This window comes from Mesoplodon densirostris, chromosome 3 (assembly GCF_025265405.1).
Source record: "Mesoplodon densirostris isolate mMesDen1 chromosome 3, mMesDen1 primary haplotype, whole genome shotgun sequence".
Taxonomy (NCBI): Eukaryota; Metazoa; Chordata; class Mammalia; order Artiodactyla; family Ziphiidae; genus Mesoplodon; species Mesoplodon densirostris.
Window position 1 is genome coordinate 11,639,997 of NC_082663.1, and position 20,884 is coordinate 11,660,880.

The following is a 20,884-nucleotide window of genomic DNA, read 5'->3' on the forward strand; positions in this document are numbered from 1 at the left end:
AAAATAAATCAAACTCCAAAAAGCATTAAAGAGAAAGAAGATGATATTGTAGGAAAATGGAGAAAATAACAAAATTTTATAGAATCCTTGTTAAACATTTGTATTATTTCCCCAAGTTTTCCACCTGAGCAGCACCATTTCCTCTGCTCCTTGTCACCAGCCACGGTTTTTCTCCTCAGAAGCAACCCACCATTTTTCTCATGTACTCAAGTTGCTAAGAATACTGACTGTGGTTCTATACAGATATGGGCAATAATCCCAAATGCTTCTGCAGCTATAATATTTGTCAACATTAACATAAATAATAAATAATATAAATAATAACAATACATGAATAACAACACAAAAAATAAACATTTAAAAATAACCTTTAAAAAAAAAAAAGATTGTGTGAGGCAAAAGATGTCTGCCTCATTCCAGCCCTACTACTTACTAGTGTATGATCTCAAGCAATCTATTTAACTTCTCTGAGGATATTTCTTCACCTTTCAAGTCAGGATGATCAAACATGCTTCATGGAGTTGCAGGGAGAATTATATTATTATAAAATACTTAACAAACTAGCACATAACACACATGTTCAATTAAAAAATAAATAGTTAAAACACTTCCATTCTTTATTCAGTTTTACTTGTAAAGTGTCGATTCAGCTAAGACTTCTTGAAAAGTCCATCTTAGACTCGCCTCCTTAGATGTGTTTATGAAATGCACAATTAAGTTCTCTATTTGCAAATATCCACTATCTCCTTTGGCAGAATCAGACCACAACAAAGGCAAAGGAGGTGGTAGGAGAGAAAAAAGGTTGGTCCATCTTAAAAACCTGGTAGAGAATGCCTTTCTGCCCCTTCCCAGATTCTGATAAAGTACCCCAAGATCCAACACCTAGGAAATGGAAGGAGTCTGTTCAGTTTGGGACACAACTTGGCTCTACCTGTGTCAGGGGCCCAGAATGAAGCAGACATTTGAAAAGCTCTTCAGGTGATACTGATGTATTGTCACACTTGAGAACACCTGACTCAAATGAAGAGTTGGACACATGCAGAATTATTGTAGCTGATAATGACGATGCTACAATAGAGTATAAAGCAGAACCCAGAGGAGAGAATGGATTCCACTGAGAGCATCCACAAAAGTTTCAAAGACGAGATGACATTTGGGCTGAATCTCCGGGTGTGACCAGCCGAACAAGATACACCCAAGCAAGAAGTTCAGACTGAATAAATTTACCATTAAAGAAAAAAAAAATTCTAGCTGGGTATGAGAACTTGGTGTTTAGAATAGCAGTTTATTATTTATTATTTATTATTATCAGTTTATTTTTGCCTTGATGTAAGTTTCAAAGATATTAAGAAGACATTAAGACATTGGCCTCAGGCAAAATGTAAACTCCTTTCCCAGACACCTGACAAAAAAAAAAAAAAGATCATTCCCACTTATAGCTCTTCATAGAACTTCTGTTTGAGCTGTGATGGTTTTGATACTTACTATTGCAAAAAATGAATATTCTTGAATGCAATTAGGTGAATGTATTACAGTCTTCCAGAAAAGCTATAAATTAAGTTAAAAAGGAAATTCAGAAATTCTTCATTGGAATGTAAATAGGTATATATTAGGGACTTCCAATTCATGTAAACGAGTTGTTCCCCAATAAATTCCTTTCTGGAAGAGGAATGACTACAATGGAGCATATACTTCTCAAAATGCATTGAGCTGGTGCAGTACCTTCATAGTGTGTGCAATGTTTTTCAATAAACAGAGGTGTTACTGAAAGGACATAGTGGTAAATGCATTACTGGTTTTATGTATCTAAATGTATACCTATATGTAAATCTATACCTATATATCTATATCTATCTATCTATCTATCTATCTATATCTCTATCTCTATCTATATAGATAGATATATCTACAATATGGGCTGTTTTCAAATTTAGGTTGAATAATATGTAAATAAACTCAAACCACTCATCCAAATTGTCCATTTTCTCAGTAATAATATGTTTTTATGGTATCTGTATAGTCTTTTTTATTGATAATAAACTACACAATTCATCAGATATTACAGTACCCCTCACCTATTTTAATTATTAATGTCACCAGCCTTATGATCAAGCTTAAGCCCTTAGAATACACCAAGGGTGCACATAGAAATGATATTAGCACCACAGTCAAGAAGGACAATGGGGGAGGAGAAAAAAATATGGAGCAATGGAAAATTTGCAAGAAGACATACTTCAAGACTTTACTTCCTGTGAATGGCTATAAGCAAAAAGACAGATAATAACAAGTGTTGGTGACAATATGGAAAAATTGGAACCCTTCTAGGTTGTCAGTGGGAATATAAAATGGACAGCTTCTTTGAAAACTATTCAAGAGTTCCTCAGAAAGTTAAACAGACAGTTACTATGTAACCCAACCATTTTCCTTCTAAATATATGTTATGGGCTGAATTATATCTCCTCAAAATTCATATGTTGATGTCTTAACTCTCAGTACCTCAGGATGTAATCACTTTGGAGATAAGGTCTTTAAAGAGATAATTAAGTCAAAATGAGGTCTTTACGGCAGGCTCTAATCCATTATGACTGGTGTCCTTATAAGAATAGGAGATTAGGACACAGATAACACACAGAGTGAGGGATGACCATGTGAGGACACAGTAAGAAGGTAGTAATCTGCAAGCCAAGGAGAGAGTTCTCAGAAGAAACTGAACCTGCCCACACCTTGATCTTGAACTTCTAGCCTCCAGAACTGTGAGAAAACACATTTCTGGTGTTTAAGCCACCCAGTCTATGGTATTTTGTTATGGCATCCCTAGCAAACTAATATAGTATATATCCAAGATAAATGAAAACATATGTCCACACAAAAATGTGTTCATGAATTTCAAAGCATCATTATTCATAATAGCCAAAAGGCAGAAGCAACCCAAAAATCCATCAACAGAAACAGCAAAATTATCTATCAACTGATGAATGGATAAACAATATTGTATATCAAACCAATGGAATATTATTCAGATATGAAAATGAATGAGATACTGACATATGCTGAAACATGGGAAAATTGTGTTAAATGAAAAAAGCCAGATATCAAACAGAAGATGACATACTATATGGTCCCATTACATGAAGTTTCAAGAATGGGCAAATCTAGGGAAACAGAAAGTGGATTGGTGGTTGCTAGGGGCTAGGGAAGAGAGGAATGGAGAGCAACTCCTAATGGGTATAAGGTTTATTTTGATTAAATGCTCTAAAATTAGATAGTGGTGATAGTTGCACAACTTTGTGATATACTAAATCCACTGAAACAACATGTGCATTTTAAAAGGGTCAATTTTAGGTTTATGAATTATATATCAATAAAGCTACAAAATAAAAAAAGGAGAATTAAATGAGAAATGTCCTTGCTTCTCAATACTTTAACCAGAAGGAAGATGGTTATTTCAAAAGAGCTAAAAGAAAGGAAAAAATCACCCACTCTAACATTTGGAAGTGTGGTGAAAATTACAATAGACTAATGAGATTATGACTTTTTATTTTATAAATTTAAAATAATATGTTAAAAGTTTTCTTCTTTTTGTTTTAACAAAATCACAAAAGTAAGTGTGAATTACTAAATGTACCAAAATGTACTAAATGAAAACTAAAACAACTTTACTTCCTGTGAATGTGAGATTCTGACACTACATAATAAAAGGAATTGAAGGAAGTAAGGGAATGGATATTTGGGGTAAAAGAAAAAGCTGTAAAACCGAAATGAGAATATCAGTCACTTATTATTGCGAGAGATGGTGAGATGCTTGGCTGGACTTTGTCTTAACAGTGAAACACAAATCAGGTGTTTACCTTCTTCAAACTGGGAACTTCTGCAAAAGCAGTGACTTTGGAGCCATTTATGAAGGCTTAGCATGGCTACTAGACAGCATCACCTGGCCCTCAAGGTACCTAGACAAAATAAAGACCTGCAGACTTCTTGAGGAACAATTAACAGAAAACCACCAGTCTCTGTGGTACACCCATTACCATAAATCAATCCTGGGGATCCCAGCTCCCTCCACCCTCTCTCTCTGCCCTGGCATCCTTGGATAAGGTCTTATTAGGTCTCTCTGTGTCTTCTCCAAATTTGGCTGCTCTGAATTCCTCCCACCAAGGCCAAGCATGTTACTTTCCTTGCCAATTAGACACTTCTTTTCTAGATGATGGCTGCCTCTTGTGGTCACTGTTGATGTTCTGGGGTCACCGCTGCCATCTTTGCCTCAGCCACCAGCAGGCATGTGGCACTGCTGTGACTGGGCTGGGGTAGGGTCACCCTCTTTTCAGTTTGGGGGTCTTACTCTAGTCCAGAGTATCAGTTATATTAATATCCCCAACTCCTCATCACCTCTGTCCCACTTCCATATCTTTCTTTCTGGGGACAGCTTGCCCCACCTGTCCATATATCCCCCTACTTGGCCCACACTTCAGAAAAGACAGTAGTTTCCTGCTTCTTCCTAACTTCTACTTCTTGATAAATGTCCCCTTCCTCACTTTCTTTCATGTCTCAAGAGCATTTCTTCATACATCTATGAGTGACAGTGCACTTAAAAACAGTAAGAAATCTGAAAATGCTTCATGAATCCAAAAATGGTTATTTTTTCTAATATTCCTATTAAAACAAACATTTCACTCTCCTTTTGCCAAAAACTAACGAAAATTAAATGTATGTATCAGACATCAATGCAAGGTGATTATAACATACCCTAAATTTTTAAGAAATTCACAGGATATCTTTTATTTTCTTTTTGGTGTAGCATATGGTTGAATTGTGTCTTCTTTTTTGTTATTATTGATTTCTGTTATAAGATGCTAAGCGGTGTTTATATGATAAGTTGCCCTATAAATGGCTTTGTACTCAAACAATGAAATGAGAAATGTTCACCTATAACTATAGTCCAGATGCTTTCTTGAAGATGCTGGAAGATGTTACATTTAATGCTGTCAAAAAACTTTGTTTTAGGAAAAAAAAACACACACACACAACAACCGGGACTTCCCTGGCCATCCAGTGGTTAAGACTTTGCCTTCCAATGAAGGGGGTGCGGGTTAGATCTCTGGTCGGGGAGGTAAGACCCTACATGCCTTGCGGCCAAAAAACCAAAACATAAAACAGAAACAATATTGTAACAAACTCAATAAAGACTTAAAAAAAATAGTCCACATCAAAAAAAAAAATCATAAACACAACAACCAATTTCTTCACTTTAATTGACATACCTTGTCTTATGAAACCAGTGTCATACAAACTCTAAAACTGCATGAAAGAAAATGCAGTTGCCACAGCAGGCGGGGGAAAATAAAAACCTAAGAGAAAATCCTAATTTTGAAATATTTAAATTCTGATTTAAATTCTGATTAATCAATTTTTACCCAGTTGTTGACATTAAACTCAGTGTTAGCACTGTGTAATTTACAGCCACCAATATAACTCCATATGTAATGCCCAGATACTTTGATGTCCAGAATTAAATTATTTTTCACTTCATTATTTGCCAGATCTCTTCTTGGATTATTTCAGAACTAGATGGATTGTTTAAGCTGAAGGTGCACTGAAAAGATTGAGAAGATTCTAGATCCACAGCATGCCATAACTTTTAACATTTTAAGAAATCCTTCCTCTTACAGAAACAGTGACCTCACCATGAACAGCAGAATAGAGGAATTGGTTTGTCATAAAAAGCCTGCTTTTATCTGAGAAAATAATCAAAAGCAGTGAATCATATAGTTATTTGGCTATTATTTCATTTAAAAGTATGTGAAAATCTAGTCTTGTTTCCTCTTTTCATGGTCCAACACACTGAAAGAAGCCTATCCCAGGATTCTGAAGCATAATGATAAAACGTATTGTCCAAAAAATGTAAGAAACATACCAAGTCCTCGTTTCTTTTCTAAAACTGAGAACCTTCCTACCATATATGGCTAGGTTTTGAACTGACAGAGAAAAAGAAATCATTGCAGATCTCTTCTTAATGGAGCAAGGAAAGGACAAAGGGAGATGTGACTTAATAGAGGCTTGGCGTCATCTCCTAAAAGTGCAATTTCCTTCTCTATCTGCAGATCCCAAGGGATGACTATAATGCCAGTTGTGAGAGATGGAATAATAATAAAAACTAACATAGAGAGTGCTCCATATTATATTAACTAGTGCATTATTCATTTAATATATTTAATATAGAGAGGAGAAAAACTTAAATGAATACTGAGTGAGCCAGTGGCCAATGTGTGAAAGCATATTAAAATTACACACAGGGACTTCCCTGGTGGTGCAGTGGTTAAGAATCCACCTGCCAATGCAGGGGACACAGATTCGAGCCCTGGTCCAGGAAGATCCCACATGCCACGGAGCAACTAAGCCCCTGTGCCACAACTACTGATCCCGTGAGCCACAACTACTGAGCCCACATGCCACAACTACTGAAGCTCATGCACCTACAGCCCACGCCCCACAACAAAGAGAAGTCACCACAATGAGAAGCCTCTGCACCGCAACGAAGAGTAGCCCCCGCTCGCCGCAACTAGAGAAAGCCTGCATGCAGCAACGAAGACCCAATGCAACCAAAAATAAATATAAATAAATAAATTTTTTAAAAGTCACACACAGGGCTTCCCTGGGGGCGCAGTGGTTGAGAGTCCGCCTGCCGATGCAGGGGACACGGGTTCGTGCCCCGGTCCTGGAAGATCCCACATGCTGTGGAGTGGCTGAGCCCATGAGCCATGGCTGCTGAGCCTGCGCGTCTGGAGCCTGTGCTCCGCAATGGGAGAGGCTACAACGGTGAGAGGCCCACATAACGCAAAAAAAAAAAAAAAAAAAAAAAAAAAGTCACACACAGACACATCCACACACAGACAAGCTTAAGGAGTGACAATGAAATGTATTATAAATTTCATAAGTCCAGATCAAAGGCCCTCAAAAGATTGAATGATAATGGAGACTCTTGAGAAGTAGGGAATGTTTGGTATGGCTAGAAGGCCTGGGCTCCAAAGAAGCAGCACGCAAACAAGCCCTGAACTACAAAGACAGTAGTTTTTAAAAACCTAAAAGTACAATACATAGTTTTGTAGATAAAACAATAGAAGAAAAGGGCAAAAACGCAGAGGAAGGGCAAATTTGCTCTTCCTGCTTGAGCTGACGCATCTATTTCCTCCTTCCCTTGGATGCTGGAGCTCCTGGTTCTAGAGCTTTCAGACTCAGATCAGGACTTAACATCATCGGCCCCCATGATTCTCAAGCCTTCATACTTGGACTGAATGACACCACAGGCTTTACATCTCTAGCTTACAGACTGCAAATCCTGGGACTTCTCAGCTTCCATAACCATGGAGCCTATTCCTACAATAAATCTATATATGTGTATGTGTACATGTATATACAGATTTGAGCCTCTGGCTCAAGGTCTCCCACAAGGCTGCCATCAAGGGGTCAGCAGGGACTGGTGTTATCTCCAGGCTGACTGGGGAGGATTCTCTTCCAAGCAACACTCACATGGCTTTTGGCAAGGCTTAGGTACTCACTATCCATTGGCCAAAGACATCAGTTTCTTGCCATATGGCACTCTCCATTGGACTACTTGCAACATGGCAGCTTGCTTCTTCCAGAGTGAGGGCACTGGGAGAGAGAGAGAGGAAGAAAGGACACGCAAGACAGAAGTCACATTCTCTTATAACCTAATCTTGGAAACTACTCTCAAACACTTTTGCTGTAGTCTCTTGATTAGAATCATGACTATAAGTTCAGGCCACCCTCAAGAGGAGGGGATTACATAAGGTCATAAATACCAGGAATAAGGGATCACTGAGGTCCATCTTAGAGCCTACTCACCATTCTCCTTTTGCTTCTCCCTCCTTTGCTCTCTTCTCTCCACTTCTTTTTTTTCCTTCATCTAGAACCAAGCAGGACCCTGTGGGGCCTTCCTGGGGACACACCACTCTGTGTCCCCTGCCTCTTGTTTGCAGAAAATCTTTAGCCTCCTAGGACATATCCAAGTTCCAAAGAGCAAATTTAATCATAGAAGTAAAAAAAATACAGAAACAAGGAAACAAACAAAAATAGCCAGGCAGAACAAAATTTTAATAGTTAAGCCATTAAACAAAGTCAAGGACCTTTAGTTGTTCCTCAAGGTCTGTAGATAATATCCTGAGACATATCCTTGAGTCATTTTGCAGATACTAAAACCCCAACCAAGTGGTAGAAGTAGTTAACTGCATGCTGCCCACCAGCACATAGACTCCAAACTGGCTGAAATCAGAGGTTGATAGTTGAGATTCCGGAAACACCACCCTGTTACTTCACAACCAACCAGTAAGAAGGATGTCCACAAGCTGATCACACACCTCGTGACCATCTCCCTCACTTTGCCTTTAAAAACTCTTTTCTTCAAGTCGTCAGGGACTTCAGGTCTTTTGAACATCAGCTGTCCATGCTCCCTGCTTTGCCCTGCAAATAACACTGTACTTTCCCCAGTGTCAACCCAGTGTCAGTAGATTGGTTTTGCTGCCCATCAGGCGAGTGAACCCATTTGTTTCACTAACACATCAAGAATTCAAGTTAGCCCACTGATCCACACCTAATAGTTAATGAGTGTGTGTGGAAATTTGCCCAAGGTCCATTCTCTTAGGGTGACTCTCTTCAAACCACCAGCTTTTTATTGTAACATCTCAACATTTTCCTGCATCCTTGGTGACAGAAGAGCATGCAGTGAACCCTTCCTGAAACTCTATATCAACTACTCTGTAACATAACATGTCCCCTGGGTGACTACCCTAAAACTGCAACCTTAATAGGAAAGAAAGGGGAAGACGGAGAGAAAGAGAGAAGGAGTCATCGATAGAACTAGAGCTAGAAAGTGTTAATGAGTGAAGCAACTCCTTTCAGCTGCTCAACCAAAGACTTTTTTTCACTGTTTTTACAGACCATTAAAAATAATTACCTGCTTTAATATATGTCTCAGAAAGAGAAGGGACATTTTTGTACTGTTTAATTTATGTGCTTTAGTATCCAATTTCCTATTTAACTCATCACTCCACAGTGGATCTCTGAGAATCTTCCAGGTCACTAAAATATATATTAAATTAGCACATGTCCAATTTTTGTGACCAGCTGCCTCCTCGCAACTCCTCGGGGTATCATTAGCACCTCACTGCCCCACACTGATAGACTAGAAGAGGAACTTCAACATAGCCAAGAGCAATTTATATTATTGTCACTGTAACAGCTAATTTGTCTTCGTGTTCTAGCAACTACCACTCTGGCCACCCTTCTCCTGTCTGGTTGTGCAGTATTGGCATTTGGTAAACATACATTTTTTTATAAATGATTTGCAATAAAGAACTGACTATTGAAACTAAAATCCAGTAAGTTTTTGGAGGTAAAATTTGGAGCTTAGCCTTTGGGAAACCAACAAAACAGAGTGAGACATGTTAGCACATATTCAAAGATTTTTTTGAAAATATGCTAATGATACATTTATAAATTTGCTAGTAAATAATTGCTGTTTATGATACAAAAACTTCTCTTGGTGTTTGCATGCACTGATAAATAAGTGATATGTGAATCCTAATTAATATATCTGATAGGGAAGTTCATTAGCTACTGAGGCATTTTTAGCTGATGAATGGCATGAAATGTCGTGTATCCAAATATATTTTGGAGAAGACAAAAATTGTAATTAAGATTATTCTCCCCAGTTAATCCTGACTAAATATTTTCCAGTGCTGACCTTGTCTCTCTAATCTTTTTGGTCCTTTACTAGTGAGTAGAAATGGAGGGAAATAAGGAAAGGCAAGAAAAGGAATGTGGAGCAAAGAAGATGAAAGAATAAAAGGGTAGTTTGTAAAGTAGAATTTTTTTTTCCCAGAGAGTTATCAAAACCTCTATGGGGAAAAAAAATGATGATTAAAATCCAAAGAGTTACATTTTACTTCTTTTCTCCTCAATTTTTAGTGCAGAATAATTACACTCAGATATTTATTAGGAATATCAAAATTATAGTTATCATTGTGAATATTATGTATTATATAATAGATGGCCTAGTCCTGTTTCCATTAGTTGTTATGAAACTCAGAAATAAACATGCAGCACACCTCTAAGAAATACACAAATTTTGTATGGTATACTTTATATATATATTTTATTCTAACTTTTCTGCTGGATTTAGCTTATTTTTTCTATTTTCACCTGGTGGGGAGGCAGGCAGGGAGGGACAGTAAGAGGGGGCTTATATTTGAGAACTTTTTTTTTAGAGCACTTTTAGATTCCCAGGAAAATTGAGAGGAAGGTACAAAGATTTCTCATTTACCCCTGTTCCCACACATGAATAACTTCCCCCATTGTCAACATCCCCCGCTGGAGAGGCACTTGTGTACAATTACTAAATCTATAGTGACACATCATAATCATCCAAAGTCCATAGTTTACATTAGGGTTCACTCTTGGTGTGGTATATCTATTGGTTGGACCAATGTATAATGGCATATATCCATTATTATGGTATCATACAAAGCATTTTCACTGTCTTAAGATTCTTGTGTACTCCACCTATTTATGTCTTCCTTTCCCCCAACCCCTGGTGATCACTGGTACATTTACTGTCTCCATAGTTCAACATGGCTATATCATTTTGCGTTCCCACCAGCAATAATGATAGTTCCTGTTGCTCCACATTCTTGTCAGCAATTCGCGTTTTCAGTGCTCTGGATTTTGGTCATTCTAATAAATGTATAGCAGCATCTAATTTTAATTTGCATTTCCCTGATGACCTATGATGTTAAGCATCTTTTCATATGCTTATCTACCAACCGTATATCTTCTTTGGTGACGTGTCCATTAAGGTCTTTGGCCCATTTTGTTTGTTTGTTTGTTTGTTTGTTTGTTTTAATTTTTTATTTTTTGCTTTATAACAAATTAAATCAGTTATACATATACATATGTTCCCATATCCCCTCCCTTTTGCGTCTCCCTCCCACCCTCCCTATTTTTTAACAAGGTTGAGTGTTTTCTGATTGTCGAATTTTAAGTGTTCCTTGTATATTTTGAATAGCAGTCCTTTACCAAATGAGTCTTTTGCAAGCATTTTCTGTCTGTAGCTTGTCTTCTTACTCTCTTGAAATGTCTTTTACAGAGCAGAAGCTTTTCATTTTAATGAATCCAGCTTATCAATTATTTCTTTCAAGGATAATGCCTTTGGTATTAAATCTAAAAAGTCATTGCTATACCCAAGGTCATCTAGGCTCTCTCCTATGTCATCTTCTAGGATTTTTATAGTTTCCCATTTTATATTTAGGTCTATGATCTATTTTAAATAATTTTTGTGATGGATGTAAGGTCTCTGTCTAGATTTCTCTTTTTGCATGTGGATATCCAATTGTTATAGCACAATTTGTTGGAAAATCTATTTTTATTTTTGTTCCATTGTATTGCATTGCTTCTTTGTCAAAGATCAGTTGACTATATTTATAAGGGTCTATTCTGGGTTCTCTTTTCTGTTCCATTAATCTATTTTTCTATCCTTTTTACAATACCACACTGTCTTGAGTACAGTAGTTTTATACTATGCCTTGACTTTGGGTAGCGTCATTCCTCCAATTTTGTTCTTCTCCATCAGTATTGTGTTGACTGGTGTCACTCTAAGAAGAGGAGACTAGGACATAAACATGAACAGAGCTAAGACCATGTGAAGACACCAGAGGAAGACTGCCATATGAAAACCAGAGAGAGAGGCCTCAGAAGAAACCAACCCTGATGACACCATAATCTCAGACTGCTAGCCTCCAGAATTGTAAGAAAACACATTTCTGTTGTTTAAGTTACCTGGATAAGCTACACATTCCATGATGCTTGGTTGTTAGGACAGTCCCAGCAAACTAATACACCCCTTTCAAATCAATGCACAAAAGTGGAGCTCAGATTAGGAGTGATATTCTCCCTCTTAGGGTGCTTTCTTGAGTCTGCTGGCACAGACATGCCCCTGGGGAACAACTATGAGAGATTCTATATTTTATTCTCTCTTTGTAAGTTATCATAACAAACTTTGCTGTTACCAGCATCATGTGTTTTGGGGGGGGGGGGCTGGGTAATCATGTATCTTGTGCAACAAGATAGATGTTCAATAGATCTTAATTGCATGGATAGAAAGACACATAAAAAAGGTAGTGCGAAAAATGGAAATTGGAAGAAGCCATTCTGGTATGTTGAAATTGATTGAGAAAATGGATAGGAAACTTTTCAGCTTTCCCAAAAGCAATATTTTAGTTACTTATTTGAATCCTGATTTGCTCTATCCTGCAAAAAGACATTTTTGATTTATGCCTTTAATGAAACCTGCACCGAAGCAGAAGAGTAATATCGCTGCATGAATTTTAGAAATCTGCTTCATAGGATAAAATGGAAGAAACTTGAATCCTACATTTATTAGAAAATGATAGATAATCTTAATAGATAATATAATGGTACTATAATAAACTGGAGTTCTTCAGAAAAGCACAAATCAGATAAAAAGTTTCCCATAGGATTAGTCAGTGAACTAAGAGGAAGTACTGAATCAAAAATATACAATGGAATAAAGTATATAAATTATAGAAGAACATGTATTCTCCATGCTTACTTTGTAGCAAGGATACATTGTAAAGTAGAATAATGAACTATTATTAGCTATGATTAAGTAGAAATAAAAGTGAGGTGTTATAGAAAAGCTTTAAAAAAATACCAGAGAGAACAAAGAGCTGTCATTGGGATTCCTCAGGAATAAATTCTGCAATGGAGACTTGCATGGAGGAATTTTATTAAGGAGTGTTCTTGGGAGCAACATATGAGAGAGGGAGTGGAGGAAATAAGGGTAGGCATTGAGAGAAATCGAACACACTGCCTGTCACCCTCCTCGAGTATTATGACAAAAACCACCACTTATTGACAGATACTAGTCGATCATATAAGAGGAGATAAGTCATAACAAGGTAAGCATACTGGAAAGTGTGCTTGGATAAACCAAAGCATAGCTTAAATAAAGCACCTAGTTTACACCTATATTTCATAGCCTATGAATGCCTTGAACTAAATCTAGCCCACACCCCTCCCATCATACTAGCATGAACCAATCAATTAAAACATTCACCTAACATTCAAAGTGTAGGGCTTCCCTGGTGGTGCAGTGGTTGAGAGTCCACCTGTCGATGCAGGGGACAAGGGTTCGTGCCCCGGTCCGGGAAGATCCCACATGCCATGGAATGGCTGGGCCCGTGAGCCATGGCTGCTAAGCCTGCGCGTCCGGATCCTGTGCTCCTCAATGGGAGAGGCCACAGCAGTGAGAGACCCGCGTACCGCAAAAAAAGATAAAATAAAAAAATAAAGTATAGAGGATAGAAATTTAAATACTAATGGTGCTATGGAGAAAGTACCGTAAGGGAATGATGAAACATTAAAAGTAACAAAAAGCAAAGCTTACCCCTTGTACCATTTGCATAATGATTTAACTAGCAAAATTTTAACAAAGAGAACTTAAGTTAAACCACCCGAAACCAGACGAGCTACTTATGAACAGTTACTAGAACGAAATCATCTATGTGGCAAAATAGTGAGAAGATTTATAAGTAGTGGTGACAAGCCTAACGAGCCTGGTGATAGCTAGTTGTCCAGAAAAAGAATTTCAGTTCAACATTGAACAATACAAAGAACCGCTTATAAGTTTCAATGTATATTTAAATGTTAGTCTAAAAAGGTACAGCTTTTTAGAGATGGGTACAACCTTAACTAGAGAGTAAAAACAAACAGCACCATAGTTGGCTTAAAAGCAACCACCAAGTAAGAAAGTGTACAGGCTCAACAATAAATATATCTTAATAGCAATATTAAATAAATTAACTCCTAGTCATATTATTGGACTAATCTATAAAATTACAGACACAACACTGTTAATATGAGTAGCAAGGAATATTTCTCCTTGCACAAGTTTACATCAGCAACTAATAATATACTGATAGTTAACAGTAAATAAATATAGCCCAACACTAGACTATCTATTAAACATACTGTTAATCCAACACAGGTGTGCACCCAAGGAAAGATTAAAAAGAGTAAAAGGAATTTGGCAAACACAAACCCCACCTGTTTACCAAAAACATCACCTCTAGCATCATTAGTATTAGAGGCAATGCCAGCCCAGTGACAACTGTTAAACAACCGAGGTATCCTGACTGTGCAAAGGTAGCATAATCATTTGTTCTCTAAATAAGGACTTGTATGAATAGCCACAGGAGGGTTTTACTGTCTCTTACTTTTATTCAGTGAAACTGACCTCCCCATGAAGAGGTGGGGATAACAAAATAAGACGAGAAGACCCTATGGAGCTTCAGTTAGTTAATCCAAAAAAAAAAAAAAAAAAAAGATTAAACCACCAAGGGATAACAAAATTTCACATGGATTGATAATTTTGGTTGGGGTGACCTCAGAGCACAAAAAACCCTCTAAGTGATTAAAGCTTAGACCCACTAGTCAAAGCATAGTATCACTTATTGATCCAAGAAATTGATCAATGGACAAGTTACCCTAGGGATAACAGCGCAATCCTATTCTAGAGTGCATATCGACAATAGAGTTTATGACCTCAATGTTGGATCAGGCCATCCCAATGGTGTAACTGCTATTAAAATTTCATTTGTTCAACGATTAAAGTCCTACCTGATCTGAGTTCAGATCACAGCAATCCAGGTCAGTTTCTATTATGTATTTCTCCCAGTACAAAAAGACAAGAGAAATAAGGTCCACTTTAAACAAGAGCCTTTAAAGCAATTAATGACATAATATCAACTTAATAAGCAAACACTAAACAACCACCCAAGACCAGGGTTTAGTTAGGGTGGCAGAGCCTGGTAATTACATAAAACTTAAGCCTTTATACCCAGAGGTTCAAACCCTTTCCCTAACAAAATGTTTATAATTAATATCCTAGTGCTTGTTATTCCTATTCTTTTAGCCATAGCATTTTTAATATTAGGAGAACGAAAAATCCTAGGCTACATACAACTCCAAAAAGGACCAAACATTGTAGGACCACATGACCTACTTCAACCCATTGCTGACGCAATCAAACTATTCATTAACGAACCACTATGACCAGCTACATCCTCCACCTCCATATTCATCATCGCACCAATCCTAGCTCTGACTCTAGCCCTAATAATATGAATTCCACTACCCATGCCATACCACCTCATTAACATAAACCTAGGGGTGCTACTTACACTAACCATATCAAGTCCAGCCATGCACTCTATCTTATGATCCGGATGAGCCTCCAACTCAAAATACACACTAATTGGGGCTCTACAAGCAGTAGCACAAACAATCTTATAGGAGGTAACTCTAGCAATGATTCTCTTATCTGTACTCCTAATAAACGGGTTTTTCGCCCTATCAACCCTCACCACAGCACAAGAGCAACTATGGTTGATCTTCCTATCATGGCCACTGGCCATAATATGATTTATTTCTACCCTAGCAGAGACCAACCAAGCCCCGTTTGACGTAACAGAAGGAGAAACCGAGCTCTTATCCGGCTTTAATGTAGAATAAGCAGCAGGTCCTTTTGCTGTTTTTCTTAGCAGAATACACGAACATCATTATAATAAACATACTCACAAAAATCCTGTTCCTGGGAGCATTTCATAACCCACATACACCAGAGCTATGTACAATCAACTTCATCATCAAAACACTGTTATTAACAATATCCTTCCTATGAATTTGAGCATCCTACCCTCGATTCTTATATGACCGGTTAATACACTTTTTCTGAAAAAATTTCCTGCCTTTAACCCTAGCCCTGTTCATATGACATGTATTACTACCCATCATAATGGCAAGCATCCCCCCACAAACATAAGAAATATGTCTGATAAAAGAGTTATTTTGATAGAGTAAATAATAGAAGTTCAAGCCCACTTATTTCTAGAACTATAGGAATTGAACCTACCCTTGAGAATTCAAAATTCTCCATGCTACCATATTACACCACATTCTATAGTAAGGTCAGCTAAATAAGCTAATGGGCCCATACTCCGAAAATGTTGGTTTATGTTCTTCCCGTACTAATAAACCCCATTACATCTATCATTATTTTAGCAACTGTCGTCTTAGGGACTATGGTTGTAATAACCAGCTTCCACTGATTACTAGTCTGAACTGGGTTTGAAATAAATATGCTAGTCATTATCCCCATTATAATAAAAAACTTCAATCCACGAGCCATAGAAGCCTCCACTAAATATTTCTTAACATAAGCCATCACATCCATATTACTTATAATAGCAGTCATCATTAATGTACTCTATTCCGGACAATGAACCATTACAAAATTATTCAACCCAGCAGCATCAACAGTAATAACAATAGCCCTGGCCATAAAACTAGGACTATCCCCCTTTCACTTTTGAGTGCCCAAAGTAACACAAGGCATCCCATTAACAGCATGCCTAATCCTGTTGACATGACAAAAACTTGCGCCTCTATCAGTCCTTTACCAAATCTCGCCATCAATCATCCTAAGCCTAATACTATCCATATCCATGTTGTCCATTCTAATCGGAGGGTGAGGTGGGTTAAATCAAACCCAACTCCAAAAAATCATGGTCTACTCATCAATCACCCACATAGGATGAATAACAGCCATCTTACTATACAACCCAACTGTGACAACTCTAAACCTAGTAATAATAACTCTCACTATATTCGTATTATTTATTCCCAGCTCAGCCACCACTACCTTATCACTATCCCACATATGAAACAAAATACCTATTCTCACAGCCCTTACCCTAGCCGCCCTGCTATCGATAGGAGGACTCCCGCCACTGTCCGGCTTCATGCCCAAATGAATAATTATCCAAGAAATGATAAAAAACAATAACATTATTTTATCCACACTAATAGCCATCACAGCACTACTTAGCCTGTATTTCTACATGCGACTCACATACTCCACAGCACTGGCCACATTCCCCTCCACAAACAACATAAAAATAAAATGGCAGTTTGACTCTACAAGGCAAATAATCCTCCTACCAACCATGATTGTAATATCCACAGTATTCCTGCCTCTCACACCAATACTACCAGCGTTGGAATAGGAGTTTAGGTTAAACCAGACCAAGGGCCTTCAAAGCCCTGAGCAAGTATAATTTACTTAATTCCTGCCTAATAAAGGTCGCAAGACTATATCCTATATCAATTGAATGCAAATCAAACACTTTAATTAAGCTAAATCCTCACTAGATTGGAAGGATACATCTTCCACGATTAGATAACAGCTAAATACCCTAGTCAACTGGCTTCAATCTACTTCTCCCACCGCCCCGGCAGAATTGAAGCTGCTTCTTTGAATTTGCAATTCAATATGGACAATTCACCACAGGGCTTAGTAAAAAGAGGATTTAACCTCTGTCTTAGATTTACAGTCTAATGCCTACTCGGCCATTTTACCTATGTCCATAAACTGCTGATTATTCTCAACCAACCACAAAAACATCTGTATTTTACACTTGATATTTGGTGCCTGAGCCAGAATAGTAGGTACTGGCCTGAGCCTACTAATTTATGCTGAACTAGGCCAGCCCAGAACACTGCTCAGCGACGACCAAATCTACAACGTGGTAGTAACAGCCCATGCGTCTGTCAGGCCCATCATAATTGGTGGCTTCAGAAATTGGCTGGTGCCTCTAATGATCAGAGCATCTGATATGGCTTTCCCCTATATAAATAACATGAGTTTTTGACTACTCCCTCCTTCTTTCTTATTATTGCTGGCATCATCAATAGTTGAAACCAGTGCAGGTACAAGCTGAACTGTGTATCCTCACATGGCTGGAAATTTAGCACATGCAGGAGCTTCAGTTGACCTTACTATTTTTTCCCTACATTTAGCTTGCGTGTCCTCAGTTCTAGAGTTATTAATTTTATCACCACTATTATCAATATAAAGCCACCTGCTATATCCCAGTATCAAACACCACTATTTGTACAATCAGTATTAATCACAGCAGTATTACTTCTATTATCCTTCCCTGTACTAGCAGCCAGAGTCACTATATTACTAACTGAAATTTAAACACAACCTTTTTTGACCCTGCAAGGGGAGGGGATCCAACTTTGTATCAGCACCTGTTCTGATTCTTTGGACACCCTGAAGTATATATTTTAATCCTGCCCAGTTTTGGGACATTTTCACATATTGTAACCTATTACTCAGGAAAAAAAGACCCTTTCAGATATATGGGCATGGTGTGAGCTATAATATCAATCGGATTCTTAGGGTTCATTGTATGAGCCCACCACCTGTTCACAGTAGGTGTAGACGTTGACACACGAGCATATTTTACATCAGCCACTATAATTATTGCTATCCCAACAAGGGTAAAAGTGTTTAGTTGAATAGCAGCACTCCATGGGGGTAATATTAAATAGTCCCCAGCCATGATGTGGGCCCTAGGTTCCATCTTCCTTTTCACAGTTGGCAGACTAACAGATATTGTCCTAGCTAATTTATCATTAGATATTTTCCTTCATCATACCTACAACATAGTTGCACATTTTCACTATGTCCTCTCAATGGGAGCTGTCTTTACTATCATAGGAATGTTTGTACACTGATTCCCACTATTCTCAGGATATACACTCAACTCAACATGAGCAAAAATTCACTTCATAATCATATTTGTAGGCTTCAACATAACCTTCTTCCTACAGCATTTCTTAAGTCTATCCAGCATGCCTTGACAATACTCTGACTACACAGATGCCTACACAACATGAAATACTATTTCATCAATAGGCTCATTCATCTCACTAACAGTTGTCATATTGATAATTTTCATTATCTGAGAGGCATTCACATCCAAATGAGAAGTCCTAGCAGTAGAACTTACTACTATGAACTTAGAACGGTTAAATGGATGTCCTCCACTATATTATACATTTGAGGAACCAACTTACGTCAATCTAAAATAATCAAGAAAGGAAGGAATTGAACCCTCTTTTATCGGTTTCAATCCAATACCATAACCACTATGTCTTTCTCCATAAATAAGGTATTAGTAAAAATTTATGTAACTTTGTCAAAGTTAAATCACAGGTAGAAGTCCTGTATATATCTATGGCATGTCCTTTACAACTAGGATTTCAAGACGCAACATCACCCATCATGGAAGAATTACTACACTTTCACAATCACACACTAGTAATTGTCTTCTTAATTAGGTATCTGGTTCTTTATATCAGTTCACTAATGTTAACAGCTAAGCTAACATATACCAGCACAATAGACGCACAAGAAGTAGAAAACATTTGAATGACCTTACAGGCCATTATTTTTATTTTAATTGCCCTGCCATAACTGTGAACCCTCTACATGATAGATGAAATTAACAACCCATCTCTTACTGTAAAAACTATAGGTCACCAGTGATATTGAAGTTATGAGTACACTGACTATGAAGATTTAAGTTTTGACTCCTATATAATCCCAACATCAGACTTAAAACCAGGGGAGTTATGATTGCTAGAAGAAGACAATCGAGTAGTGTTACCCATAGAAATAACAATCCGAATACTAATCTCCTCCGAAGATGTATTGCACTCATGAGCTGTACCTTCCCTAGGCCTAAAAACAGATGCAATCCCAGAACGCCTAAATCAAACAACCCTAATATCAACACCACCAGGTTTGTATTATGGACCGTGTTCAGAGATCTGTGGGTCAAACCGTAGTTTCATGCCTATTGTCCTCAAACTTGTACCCCTAAAATACTTTGAAAAATGATCCGCATCAATATTATAAACTCGTTAATAAGCCAGGCAGCATTAACCTCTTAAGTTAAAGACCTAGAGCTAAGACTCTCCTTAAAGGCATGCCACAATTAGATACATCAACATGATTCATTACCATTTTATCTATGTTTCTAGCACCATTTATTATATTTCAACTAAAAGTCTCAAAGGATACTTATTACTCCAACTCAGAGTCAACACACACCAAAGGGAAAAAACAGTCCACCCCTTGAGAAACAAAATGAACGAAAATTTATTTGCCTTTTTCATAACCCTGACAATAATGTCTCCCTGTAGTTATTTTAATTATTATGTTTCCAAGAATTTTATTTCCAACATCAAATCAACTAATTAATAATCGCATAATTTCTCTTCGACCATGACTAGTCCAACTCACATCAAAACAAATAATAAGCATCCACAATCACAAGGGGCAGGCTTGATCATTAATACTAATGTCACTCATTCTATTTATTGGGTCAACCAACCTTCTAGGGCTACTACTCCACTCATTTACACCTACCACGCAGCTCTCAATAAATGTAGGAATAGCAGTTCCCCTATGAGCTGGCTCTGTGATTACAGGTTTTCGTAACAAAGCAAAAGCATATTTAGCTCACTTCCTACAACAAGGAACACCCACTCCCTCATCCCTATACTAGTAATTATCAAGACTATCAGCCTGTTTATCCAACCAGTATCACTAGCGTGCAATTAATAGCCAATATTACAGCAGGAAACTTGTTGATTCATCTAATCAGAGGGGCAACTCTAGCATTAATAAGTATCAGCACTGCTACAGCTTTTATTACATTCATCATTCTTATCCTACTTTCTATCCTCGAATTTGCCATTGCTATAATTCAAGCCTATGTGTTTACCCTCCCAGTAAGCCTCTACCTACATGACAATACATAATGACCCACCAGACCCATGCATACCACATAGTAAACCCCAGTCCTTGACCTTTTACAGGAGCCCTTTCAGCCGTCTTAATGACATTGGGCCTAATCATGTGATTCCACTTCATCTTGAT

At 37.6% G+C, this 20,884-nt stretch overlaps 2 pseudogenes; both read left to right on the forward strand.

Moving 5' to 3' along the window:
• Nucleotides 1-19,174: 19,174 nt before the first annotated feature.
• LOC132486051 (cytochrome c oxidase subunit 2-like) lies at nt 19,175-19,840 on the forward strand (annotated as a pseudogene).
• Nucleotides 19,841-20,089: 249 nt separating this feature from the next.
• LOC132486052 (ATP synthase subunit a-like) lies at nt 20,090-20,766 on the forward strand (annotated as a pseudogene).
• Nucleotides 20,767-20,884: the final 118 nt, after the last annotated feature.